At 45.0% G+C, this 11885-nt stretch overlaps 1 protein-coding gene across 9 annotated transcripts in view; it reads left to right on the top strand.

The window, feature by feature from the left end:
• The first annotated feature begins 452 nt into the window (after positions 1-452).
• Positions 453-11885, top strand: part of GIGYF2 (GRB10 interacting GYF protein 2) — a 77391-nt gene continuing 65958 nt past the window's right edge. For 8 of the 9 annotated variants that reach the window (XM_051625815.1, XM_051625813.1, XM_051625811.1 and 5 more), the window contains exons 1-2: positions 462-528; positions 1541-1567. The gene's annotated coding sequence lies outside the window, so the exon portion shown is untranslated. Of the gene's footprint in view, positions 529-1540; positions 1568-11885 lie in introns of all 9 variants that reach the window. The other variant, XM_051625809.1, reaches the window with a different exon arrangement.

The following is an 11885-nucleotide window of genomic DNA, read 5'->3' as shown; positions in this document are numbered from 1 at the left end:
CGGCTGCTCACGCCCGGTCCCCCGGCGCGGAGCCAGCGGCCCCGCAGACATTGACCGCGGCGGCCCCGGCCGCGACCGGCCCCGCGGGGCTGCGGGGGGCGGGGCCTGGGACGGGCGGGGGGCGGGGCCCGGCCCGGGGGGCGGGGCTTAGGGAGGGGAGGAGCCCGGGGAGCGGGGCTGCGGGCCCGGGGGGCGGGGCTGTGGGTCCGGGGGGCGGGGCTTCGGGGCCCGGGGGGCGGGGCTGCGGGCGGGGCGGGCGGGGCGGTCCCGCCGCCGTCCCACAAGGCCTTGCGCGGGCTTGCGGTGCCGCGCTCCTCCAGCAGGGGGCGCGCGCGCGCGGTGTCGTCACGCTGCGGGGGGGGGGGGAGGACGGACAGGGGAGGGGCGTCGCCCATCCGGGTCCCGCGGCGGAGGCAGGGGGCGGGGCCTGGCCTCACGTGACGTTGCGTGGCGGCGCAACCGCCATCTTGTGTTGTTGGGGCTGAGCAGTCGCTGTGGCCGTGAGGGACTCTCCGTCCGGGAGCGCAGGTAACGCCGTCCCGCCGGCTCCCTGCCCCGCCGCCGCCGCGGCCGCCCCCGCCGCCTCCTCGCCGCGGCGCTCCCGCCGCCGCCGCGCTCCCCGCCTGCGGGAGCGGGCCTAGGCCGCGCGCCGAGCACCGGCCTTGCCGGGGCTGCTGTCCGCCGCGGCTGCCGCAGCCGCCCCGCGGCCTACCGGGGGGCGAGGCCGCCCCGGCCCGGCGGCGAGGGTGGCGGCCGGAGGGCCTGCCCTGCGCTCCCGGCGATGGGCTTTTGTGCTGGCTGGGCCCGGCCCCGCTCGGGGCTGTGGGCCTCGCTCTGTCCGTGCGGCTCCGGGGCAGCCGGTCCCGGCAGGGGCAGGCGGTGCCTGTCAGGCTGGGCGCCCGGCCTCCTCGCGGCCTCTGGGGCTGGCAGCCGCCTTCCCGGCGCTGTCTCCCCTCACGCTGCCCCTCGTGAACTCGGCCGTCCCTTCCCGGCCCGGCGGGAGCGGGCCTGTGTGCCGGCAGCGCCGCGGGCAGGTGCGCCCTGGTTGAAGCTTGTGTGTGCCCTGCTCCGAGCACGCCCAGCCCTGTCAGGTTACACAGGCAGAGGAAGGAGAGCCTTTTCCCCCGCAGGCAGCAGAGTGTTGGGAGCAGCAATGACCAGCAGTGTTTGACCGGAGAGGCCTTGGCAGGCTGAAGAGAACATCGATCAGGATTGTGTACGTTTGGTATTGATCCAAGACAAGTAGTTTCAGTGTCAACAAAGCAGTCTCTGCTCTTTCAGCTCTGTGTAATCACACTTTGAAGTGGGACAAGTTGTAGGCCAAAAGAAGATGTTGCCAAGTACTACTTTTGGAATAAAACCTGTATTTTCCCCTGTAACCTCCAGCTCAGTGTTCTTGGTTTGCTGCTGTAATGCTTTACCTCTTACTGTAGTTCTTAAGAAGTGTCTGTTTTCTTGGGTGGGAGGGGTATGAACTTCTGAATTCTGGTTATATTCTTCTGTCTAACTTCTTGCTGCTCATTCTATTTTCTCGCTTCAGGAGCTGACTTGGGCAAGTTCCTGGAAAGTACGTGTGAATTTTTTTTTCCTTTTCCCATAACTCGGCTGGTTGCTTTTGTTCTTAAGAATCTTAATAACCACAATTTAATTTGCTGCTTTGTGAATAGAACATTTGGTAGATGCACAGCGTGATAATTGGGAACCTTTGTAAACAAAATGAGTTGCAGTTGTCACCAACAAGAGCTTTGTTCTGGGATTTTTCGAGCTCTGTTATTGGGTGTTGGCTCCAATAGATAATAAGAGCTTTGGTGTTATGAGGTGTTTAGTTCTTGTCATTCACTTGCACAAGCCTTTGAACAGTTAGCTGGTGCTGAGGTAAAAATGGGTGCCCTGAGCAGTTTTGGGGGTATCCACAGAAACGTGGGAGTGTCTGTTGTCCTTCCTGCACCCCTTGTGCTCCTGCAGTTCAGATGTTAACTGATGTCAAAGGTCATGTGGGTCAGTGTTAATTTCTCACTAAATGTGTGATTTAAAAAAAAATGCTGGCTAACGGTCAGCTGTATGAAAAAGAAGGTAGAGATTTATCCATGGAAGTTGAGTGTCACTTCCAGCAAGATCTGCTTCTTATGGTGAGGCTTTGATAGCCCCTTTCAGTATCTGACAATGTTGTGTTTAAATACTAGACTTACTTAATGATTTTTAGAGCTGCTCAGGCTCTGCCAGTGTCTGGATACATGAACATGCATGGGGGTACCTGGTCACTGCTTTTCTTTTAAGATCTTTTCTGGATGGTTTCCTGAGCTGCTCATCTTTAAAAGCAAGAGCTTAGAACTAAAATGCAAAGGAGTCTTGTTGCAATTATGATTTGTCTCACAAGGTGCTTACAAAAATAATTCAAAAGCTCGGTAAAAACTTGGAGGTCCTCTCTTCATTGCAGATACTGATCTTAAGAGGACTGTAAAATATCCTCAGAATAATCTTCTTAGTGTTTTTTTCCTTGCCCCCTAAAACATAAATTAAAAAGTATGATCTTTATGCTGATGTAAGTGGAAAAAAATGCTTATAAATAGAGAGTTGGGGACTTTACAACTTAATATTTTCAACTCTGTTACTCCTTGCTTGTGGAGAAGACTGTGTGTGTAAAAGGGGAATGTGACAGGTTTTGGTTTTTTTTTAAGGAATTGAGGCTAAGCTCCACTGCATCTCTTTGCCTGTGCTTGCTGTCTTTTCAAGCCAGTTGTCTCAGTGGAGTTCTGTCATAAACCTGAATTTCTTATATCTGAATGTAAGGAAAAAGTTAACAGCTCTTTCAAGATCTATAGATACTTCTTGATGTAGTTGGGGCAGCTGCCTGGCTGCTGAGGCTGTTTGCTGCTTCCTGCCTCTGCTGGAGGTTCTTTCCGTTTAAGCAGCCCAGGGCAGCCCCAGCTCACAGTCATTGATGAGAGTGAGCTGGGCACCTGAACCATGGGCTTTTCCTTCCCCTCTGCCCTCTCCTTTATGTTAGTTCAGGCCTCCAGCTCTTCAGGTTTATTTTTTTAGTTGATCGAAATACCAAGAATGTGAAATTTGATGCTGCTTGCTTTTGTCTGATCTTGTAAGTTTGAGTAACTGTCAAATGGATGTTCCTTATTCTTTCATTGAGGTCTTTAAAATTCCTTCTTAGGGCTTTTTAAGGTATGATATTAAATCTTTTCATAGTCTGATTCAGAAAAAAACCCCAACTTTTCCTGGTATTTTTTTCCTCATTTTTCTGTTTATTGGTTCTTTTTTGCTTCCTCTTGATGCTTCTGCTCAAGGATGAGTGGAGATAAGCTATATTTAATTCATGATTATAGATAGACAGAGGTAAGGGACAGAGCAGTAACATTTCCTTTCACAAGCATGAAAGCCCAGGCCAGATCTGCCTCCCCTTCCCACACAGCTTGCTAGAGACCTGCTGGATGCTTTGGTAAGGAGAAACCTATCTCTTTGTTACTGTAGAAGCATTTGTGTTGAAAGAGGCTCATTTTCTTTGTGTGGTTTTCTCATCAATTTATTTTAATTCAGTGAGTGATGTTTGAAAACCTAGGTGTGTGGAGTGCTGCTGGGGGGATGGGATGTGCTTCCTGGGAGCAAAGTCAGTTTTCAGCCCAGCTTAACCTCTCCTTTTCTTGAAGTCAGCTTCTGAATATTTTTTTTTTTGATTGCACAAATGATCTGGCTTGAAAATTATCAGAACTGAGAAAACTTAGCAAGTTTGCTCAAGGCATACATAAGTTATATATGGAGCTAAGAAGAGTTAAATGTTGTAGATCATAAGGTCTATACAACGTTGGCCCTCTTGTGGTTGGTGATAGTACATATATATATATATAATCATGTAGTTTATCACAGTGATATTTAATACCATGTTTTTTTCATCTTAGCTCAGACAGTTGTGAGGGATTGTAGGAGACCAATGTCTGTGCATTGCCTGGTTAGTAGCTGAGATTGCTACAGTGTGTTCATTACAAAATGTGTCCACTTCTCTTTTTTGTAGAGGGAGGGCTCTCAGTCTGTTCTCCTTAAAAGTGGTTAAACATTTCTTGAATATAGAAACTGTAGCAATGGCATGATGTCTGTGGGAAACCACGCTGCCATTGATAATTTTATGTCACTCACTTTTTTTTGTTTGTTATGGAAAGGAAGTACAGGATTGTTTTGCTGTGTCTGAGGTTTTTGGCAAGCATGAAAGTTTGTGTTTTCAGGAGTGAGCCTCTCCTGTCATCCCTAAAGATTGTAACACCCAGAAGCTGCTTATCTAGACCTCAGGACTGGGGAGGAGAGCAGAAAGGATACCAGGATCTCTGCAGAGGTTGTAGTCTATATGTCAATGAGAAATTTTAATAGACATTTAAAAAATGCCTCAAAGTACTGCCTTGCTGATGGTACCTTTTGGATCACTTACTATTTTTATTCCCTCAGCTCATTATTAAAACTGTGCATGATGGTTTTCTGTCTTTTTGGCCATATGTTTGAAAAAATGTAGGCAAATAAAGAGTAACTACTTGATGCCTTCAACAGTATCTCTTGAATATGTAATTTGCCATTACAAATGGGTAGATGAGCTTATGAGCTTACATATGACATGATAGGAAAATAAACTGCTTAGAAAAAGGTTTTTGTCTCTTAGATGTTGGTACAGTCAGAGTGAGCATGATGTGTTGTACTTTGGGAAGGTGATATTGTTGGGTGTTTAGTCCTTTTGAGTTGGTAGAGAAATACTGACTTCAAGCTGTGGTTGACCTCCCTCCTGTCACTGGCAACAAACTGAAATACTTTGCATCCTGTTGTTCGTACTTTATGGTGAAGGTGCTGGTTTGTGTGACTGGCAGATCCCAGGGCTATCACCTGGGTTGGTTGGTAAGAGCAGTTCAGCGGTTGGTGCGTGGCAGCGCGGGTGGCAGAAGCAGAAGGGGAAGATGTTCTTGTATGTGGTGAAGCATACTTTGGGTGAAGTTCTGTGTGGGGGAGTGAAGGGCTGAATTTCTGTAACTTCAGACTTCCAGCCAAAATGTTATGCAGCAAGGAGTGGGTACGGCCTGCAAGTAACAGATGAATAAATGGGTATTTTTTTGAGCCATGTGTGGTAGAATCTGAGGATGGTTTAGGTTGGAAGGGACCAGCCTTTGGGGGTTTCTGCTCCAGGCAGGGCTGATGTCAGCATTAGACTGAATAATGTGTGTGATAGAAAGTGGGTGAGGCTGATGATGGCAGTAGCATATGGCAGGGTTTTTAAGGAGAAGAATCTAATAACTTGATTTGATAAATCAGAGGCCCAGTTTAACTGCCATTAAAATCAGTGGAAGCTTTTACATTAGGCTCAGGTAATGCTGAATCATCCATGTGTGTAATTTTCTCCCTTGTTATACTAGGCTTTAAGATTACGAAGGCAAGATGAAGATAACATCGCAAGTCAGTATACAGAGATAATGTTTCTTAGATAAAAACTAGTGAATATCTTTAGCAATGTTAAGAGAAGAAAAGTGAGAAGCTATTACAAGGTGTTGTAGTTCATATGTAATAAAAAGTTACCTTCTGGTTGGTGTCTGTATATAATCTGATACACACAGTAACTCTCTGTGTTAGGACTGTTCTATTGGACACTGACTGTTGAATATTTGTCTCCTGAAGTGTAGGGCATCTCAGACCTGCATGATTAGGATAGCTTGAGGAGAGGTTTGGGGAGAGAATGTCTCCAAAGCCCGAAGAAGCTGCTTATGTAAATGGCATTTAAAAGCAAAACTAAAAAACAAACAACCCACAACCACTCAGATCTCTGAATTCAAGAGTGTTTTCAGGGAACGCAGTCAGAGGCTTTGTTCTGCCACTGTGCAGATAGGTCTGGGCTGTGAGAGGTGTATGACTAGTGGGGCAGGGGTGCTGCAGTGTGCTTTGGGTTGTCTTCATGGTGCCTGGTGACGGGCTCGATGCGGGGCAGGTGGGCAGGCTCTGCATCCTGGTCTGAAACATCCTGTGGAATGACACAGACCAAGTGTTTACCTACCAGCAAATTTTCCATGTACGAGGTGGACAGATGTGGAAGTGATTTTCAGCTGGAAAATGAGTGCTGGCAGGATTTGGGGATAGGATTTGGAAGAAGTGGTTTGTGTTCCAGCCAGCAGCAGGGCTGAGGGTGTGGTCCACTACTCTGCTTGGATCTTAATCGCTGGTGTCTGCCTTTGGCTGGGAGGCTTGGAATAAAGGTGGAGGTCACACTGCTTTCCGGTGGAGAAACTGGGCAAAGCTTTCACACTTGGTTGTTAAGGTGAAGGAAGAAGTGGGTTGCTCACTAACCTACCTCTGACCACCAAGTTCGCAATAGTAGGTACAAAAGGAAGAAACTTTCTGGAATTGTGATATTTAATGTTCCTTTATTTTTCTTGGATTTTGTTAGGTGTGCAGGTCTGCCTAGTCTCACTTGTCATCCCATCCCAGAAGGGCTTCTGTGCCTGCTGCTTGTGTTTGTCATTCTTGTCTGTGGTGCAACGTGTTGTGAGCTGCAGCACCCCGAGAAGCTTCAGATGCATCTGTGTGAAGGGAGCAGAAGGCCATCAGTTTGGTCCTGTCATTCAGGAATGTCACAGTTTTTGACCCGAAACTGCTGAGAGATTGAAACACTCCTGCAATTATTTGAGACAGGAAGGCTTTAAGACTTTAGGAGATCTAAAAATCTAACTGTAATAATAGAGGTGTAGTTTCTGGGGAAGTGGATGGTTTAGATCTAGTTGCCTTAGGAAGAACTTCCTCTCTGTGTTTGGGTAGATAGGCCTTGAAAAACTTATTGCCTTTATTAGGAGGAAGTATGGGCAAGCCAGAAGGGACTACTCTGTCTCCTCTGGCATCTTGTGTAATGTGACTAATGGCTTTTTTCAGTGATTAATTTTCTGTTTAAACTAGTACATGCTTCTTAGAAAATCAGTGTTGACCTGAAAAAAAATTACTGTCTTGTTTATCTTTGAATGCCTTGCTTCAGCATCTTCACTGAATAAACTTGGGCCTTCAGCCTTTTTTATCTGCATTGTCCTTTACAGACTTGGCAAGAGAGTTAAATTTTTCCTCAAAGCTCAGTAAATGGAGCTTTGGGCTGTGTGGTGTGTTTTTTCCCCCACTGTAGGGCATATCTGTCATGTTTTATCAATTTTTGAACACCTGATTTATCAGATTTCTTGCCTTACAGAAAACAGGACACAGTATCCCTACAGTGACAAAACCCACTCTGTATTTACTCCATGTTTGCTTATTTCTGTACTGTTTGCTGTTAGCTCTTCTAGTCAATGTTGTATCATATGTTCCTTTTCAGCTGAGTAGAGTCATAACTCTCAGGTTGGTTTCAGGACTGTGTTTTTCCAGAACAGTCTTGCATTTGTTGTGTATCACCCATGTTTTCTGCTCGTGAGTCTTTTGATTGTATACTTGGCCCTATTAAGTGCAACCTGCTGTACTGGACTGAGTAACTGAATAATTCATAATGGTATTACTGATGTTGTGTCATTTCCATTATTTACCATATCCATGTTTGTTATCCTCAGATTTTACAAGTTATGTGGGCCAGTGTTACAGATTCTGTAGAAACAGAGGATAGCCTCTTGTCCTTGATTCTGTTTTGAGAATAATCTGCCTTCTGAGATTGTTGCTTGTAGATTCTTTAGAAGATAAGGTTAAAAGAAAAAATAGGTTATAATATTTGAGACTTTTCATGAGGTTCTAGGTGATTTTGTGCTTTTTAGCACTCTACTTAATGGCAGTGTCCTACAGAAGTTAAAATTTATTTCACCTACTAGCTTGGGCAATGAAATGTCTGCTCTTACAGAAGTATATTTTGATTGAGTGTCTTCCATAAATCCATGTTGGCTGGCCTTAATTATGTCTGTGTCCTTTAATCAGTGTAGTCTGCTTTAGCCAATGATTAACATCACACAGACTGATAGTGTGGCCACCTGAGTCTTCCTGTTTACCATTGTACTTAAAAGGTAGCTTGCATACAAGCCTGAATCTTCAATATTTCAGGAATTGGAGAAAATCAACATAAATTATTCAACCTGTTGTTTTAAAAACACAGTTACTGGCACTGAAATTAGCTTGCTCTAATAGCTGCCTGTGGAATGTTTTTCTTGCTTGTGGAAGGTGAAGTTCTACCACCTTGATGTAAGGTTGCTGTTGCATGGTAGAGCACTGCTGTTAAATTCCTGCTCCAGGTTTGGTTTAGGAGAACCCAATTCCTTGCTCTCAAATTTGCTCATGTTGGATTTCCATTGTGTTCTTTGGTTCTCAAAGTTTTCAGCCAATTTCTAGGTTAAAAAAGCCATTTCAAACCTACAGTAGCAACAGAACTACCTTGGAAGGAGAAGATACTTCTCATCCTAAACATCTCTGAACAAGCAGTAGACCATTTCAAAATAAAAAGCTGTGTGTAGAAAGGAACAGTGGTGTATCTTCTTCCTGAGATTGAGGTTTCCAAACTTAATAAAAAGCCAAAGCAAGCAGCAGCCCCAAAGCAGTAAATTGCAGTGACAGTTCAAATCTTGAATATGTTTTCCTGTAGGAAAGATTAGATGGGCAGACCTGGATGCAGTCATTGCCTAGACTTGGGATGCTAAGAATCAGTTGATCTCTATCCAAAACAGCAGAACATCTTGGTGAGGTTGCCATGTGGTACAAGCTGACAGAATTCTGTAATGGAACACAGGAATTTAACATTGCCTTTAACATTGATCTTAAGTGCCTGTGAATAAGGGACAAGCCTTGAAATGGCAATTTCCTGTAAATCCTGAAATTGAGCAAAGTCTGGAAAACATGGGAGTTCAGATCTTTGAAAGCCTCAGCTTTTTGCCTAGGTATATATTAGATAGCTGTGTGTGTAAAATGATGGAGCTCGTGGCCCAAGTAGTGAGCCACAGTAATGACAGACTTGACTTAGCTTTTCTTCACCTGAAATGTTGTCTCATGCATTTTAACACAAATCTCTGGCAGAATCAAGTTCCAACTTGTGTCTGAAGCAGATGCTTCTGAGAGCTTTAATAGACTGGTCAGGTCCTAAATAGCATGTTTGAAAAAGAATTTAAGAAAAAATGAGGTTGCTAAAGCAAACATTGTCCCTAAAGCCATCCAGGGAAATTTGTTTTGGTGATGGCAACTTCTGTACCTATAATATTACCTGCTAATTGTGAGTGAAAGCCACTTAAAGGCTTAATGTTATTGGATTACATTTTGTCTGCTCAGAGGATGGTCTTCTGACTTCCACAGTACTAAGCTGCTGACAAAACAGAGAAGATGTTCTTTCCCTTGCCAGTCTACAGGTTGGTGATGGGTTCCATGTAGTTCCTTCCTTTAGTCTTGCATGCTGAGAGCAAGTCCGTGGCTGCTCTACCACCCCGGGAAAATGGGGTCTTAGTCCCAGTTTGTTGGATAATTGAAGTTTATGATGCTTTTCCCCCAAACTGCAGGAAAACTGCAACTGTTTGTAGGGCTGCACTGGCATCTTTAGGATTGACCTGAGCTGAAGAAAATCTGGGAGAAATGGTTCCCCTTTAAGGGAGTGGTGACAAGCCCTCAGGTAGCATTCTGACCCAGGCGGTGGTGCTGTTTGGACATGATCAATATATGGCCTAAGTTTCTTGCTTCAACTCAAGGCTGTTCCTTATGTGCTCTTTGCCCACATAACGTCAGTGGTTGTGCAGTCCTCAATCAATAGCCAAAACTTGGTTTCCAAAACTCCAGGAGTTCAGAAAAGGGCTTTTCCCCCATTAAATTACATCAAGAAGGAAATGTTTTAGTTACATGGAATTCCATCCTTGATTAATAAGATGGCAGCATAGATAAAATCCAGAATTTAGATGATAGAGAGCTGAATAAATTAATGCTTTTTCCTTAGTCAAGATTGGTACAAAGGGGTGAATGATAGGGTCATAAATTTCTTAATTCTTCACCTTTTCCTTGCTCCACCCTGACTCTTGCCTCTCACCACGCGAGCGTGGCGTGTCCACACTGACTTGCCATTCCGGTTGGTGCAGCTTCTTCTTTGGGCTGGCCCTGCCAGAGCTGCCACTTCATTTGGGCTCCCCTGCTTTTGCCTGGCCCAGCAGAAGCAGGGCACAGTTTCTGCTTTCCCCATCTTGTCTTCTCTGATGTGGCCAAGGGTATTCCTCTTGCACATGTGCTGGCTTAGCTTTCTTCAGTTTCTTTTTAGTGTTCCCTGCCTTTCTTCTCCCAAATCATTACCTGTTTCCAGGGTGCCTCCTTTTCAAGGATTTTCTCTGAGCGCTGCTTTGCCCTGTAATTTCTTTTTTGCTTGTATCTTCTTTCTGGGTAATACTGCCTATTAGAGTAAATTCACCTGTTACATACATCCTCTGCAGATCTGGTTTTTATTCTGGCGTTTTCTCCTGTTCAGCTACAATTTCATCCACTTACAGGTGTCTTGCTTTTGATTCAAGTTTGAAACATTCAGAACTTCTAGGGAGGAACTTCTCTGAATGCAACACAGGAGAGGAAGCCAGCAAAGAGTTCCCACAACAGTGTGGTGGCCAAGATGAGGGACAAGGAGAGGGGTTTAGCAGCTCAATGGGATGAGATGAGAGGCCTTGAGTGTGTTTGTAGGTACTGAAGTGCTTAGGAGTCTAGTAGAGGAAGATGATGCAGTATCCTCTCTTTTTGGGAAGGAGCCCAGAGGCTGAAGAGGGGTGGGTCCAGTGGGTCCCAAACTAGTAAACCGCTCAATTCTACCTGTTTTTTGGCCCTTTATCCTTGTATCTGATGCTTTTCAATGGTGTTTTCACTACAGTTCAACATTTGGTGCCAGCCTTCTTGGTAGTACTGATACTAACCTGTCTTTGATGTTAGGAGCTGAAGATCCCGAGTTCCCTAGTGATCTGCACTGAGTGATCTGAGAGCTCTGTCTCTACACCCCCAGCAGAAGGATTACAGAAGGGACAGCACCCAATTAAGGCTGCTAGGAGTTTTTGGACTTGTCCCTGCCAAAACATGCATGATGGTTGAGTTGCCCCACAGTATTTTCACATGTGGCTGCTGTGTAGTCTGCGGGTACCTGACCCCTTAGCTTGATTTGTAGAATGATGAACATATACACTATGAACCTTCTAATGAGCTGTTGGCTGCTTCAGAGAGACAACCCAAATGCAGCTTCTGCTGCATTTAGTGACGATAATACCATTTTATTGTATAGGGCTATTTTGAAAATAAAAAGTTTATTATTTGTATGTAAATTATATTGTGGATGGGAAAATGTTGAAATGCCATGTAGTAAAATCATGTGAGCCAAATCTTGGTGGGTAGGTTTAGGCTGCAGGGAGTTTTACAATTGATTGTAATCTTATGCCCAAAAGATTTTAGTAAAATCTGCTCAGACGGTTTTAGTGTGGGGTTTTTGGGGCATTTTCTAGCTTTCAGGCTGTTGATTTTTTTATTTTTTTTTTTTACTTACATATGTTACTGAGGTAATGATATTAAAGAACAAAAGTTTCTTTTGTCTTTTTCTTCAGTAACAAATGCCCTTTCCACTTCTGACTCCCCATGTTTTGTTTTGCTTTCCCATCACCTTTTCATTCCAAGTCTGGACAAATTAAGGAAGCTACTTACTTGGTCCATGGGTCTGTTGAGGACCAGTGTTCTGATACAGAAAAGCTTCCTCCTGCCTTCTGTCTGTATTGGTTCTTTGAGTCTAACCAGTTTGTGTAGATAATGCTTCAGATCCTAGTTTTGTTTGGGCTTTGGCTACAGTTTGATTTTTGGAAAACCAAAAGCCTGTCCTCTGCAATTTGGATTTTGCTGTTGCTGGAAGGAGAGAGAAGCTGTGTTTTCTTACTGCAAAAGACACTTCTCCAGAGCTGTCTGGGCTGGACTTG

This window comes from Apus apus, chromosome 8 (assembly GCF_020740795.1).
Source record: "Apus apus isolate bApuApu2 chromosome 8, bApuApu2.pri.cur, whole genome shotgun sequence".
NCBI lineage: Eukaryota > Metazoa > Chordata > Aves > Apodiformes > Apodidae > Apus > Apus apus.
This window is presented reverse-complemented; position numbering and strand designations above follow the sequence as displayed.